The sequence below is a fragment of the Spizellomyces punctatus genome (genome assembly GCF_000182565.1).
Source record: "Spizellomyces punctatus DAOM BR117 chromosome Unknown supercont1.7, whole genome shotgun sequence".
NCBI lineage: Eukaryota > Fungi > Chytridiomycota > Chytridiomycetes > Spizellomycetales > Spizellomycetaceae > Spizellomyces > Spizellomyces punctatus.
In genome coordinates this window covers 930,320-931,758 of record NW_015971543.1, presented here as the reverse complement: position 1 = coordinate 931,758, position 1,439 = coordinate 930,320, and positions in this window count along the sequence as shown.

Sequence of the window (1,439 nt, the reverse complement as noted above, 5' to 3'; positions counted from 1 at the left end):
TTCAAGCCTGCGAAAGAGCTGGAGGAGAAGGCGAGGTGGAGCCGGTGAGACTCGGAATTAGAAACGGCCAACCCTCACAAACTGCGCTTTCAGGCAATTGACTGGCACTGGTAAAGTATCCTAAAATACGGACATGGAGTAAAGAGCGAGGGCTAAACACGAAATGATGCGCGAGTCAGCATCCTCGTACCAGATATAAATACCGACAGTCCTAACGTAGACTTTTTACTTTCGAGAAAGGTGGGCTAGCTGTCAATGATTTGCCAATTTTGCAAAGCATACATATCGGAATGCAATCATCTCAATACCGTGGTCTCAACCTGAACCTGGACTCAGGGTATGGGAGAGCCTTGACAAGCCCCTCAAGAGGTCCTTGGATGTCCTATTTGGGATTCAGAATTCCGGCAGCGTCATCTGCAGATGGCAGATGGCAAAGAAGAATATTGCTTGTTCTTCCAAACTTGATTATATATTTCAAAGAGTAGCGGCGGTCTACGAAGAAAAGGAACACGAACAATCGGCTGGGTTTGGACGACGAGAATTACCTTGCCGGTTATGTTCAGACATCAATCAACACATTTAAATAGTGCAGCTTACTCTTCTTTTCTAAACCTTGTTCTTCATTATCAAGCGTGTAAGAAATAGAGCGCTGATTCCTCTAGCATAACTCCTAGATCAACGCTAGTCACTGTGATTTGTACCAGCGTAGAAAACTCAAGATCCACGGAACAGAACTATCCATCGTCCAAAACCAGCCAGATTGAGGGTATGCCGCAAAGTTAATGGAACGTGCCGTGTGATTATCGAGGATTTGGTGGAAACGCAGGCTTCCCCTGTTCACTTGATTCAGTTTCCGGACAGCAGCGGGCATTACAAGAGCGGGTTAAAGCGGCAATAAAGAAAGTATCAGGGTTCGAGGACGAAAACCATCAAGCCAAGCTTAGAATTAAGGAGTTGATGCGTTCGGGAAGACCAATCAGGCCATCTCCGTATTCGCAAGGTTAATGGATCAGTATAACAAAGATGATGGCAAGTGAGGAATACATGTGTCGATGGCCAATACCGCAAACCCGAACCTTGAGATCAAACAGCGGGTCCCTTGAGCCAAGCTGGCAAGACACATTTTGATGGCCATCAAATGGATAGCAGTAGCGTCCGATACCTCTTTTTGTCTGAAAGTAGCTAGTGGATATCTAAGTTCGCTTCCCTAGATTGAGCTCTTTCGTATATAATAGACATAGTTGAGCCTATGACGCCGCTCTCAGTTTGCCCGTCCTGATGCATTCTACCAACTTGCAATGTGTACGGCAGTATGAGCAAAAGTGTCATCCCGCAGGTGCTGGAACGAGATGAGCACAGATTGTAATATAATAACGTACGCTAGATGGCCAAACTACAGACCCATCACTCTATCACCCAATTCTCCAGATATGCAGGCT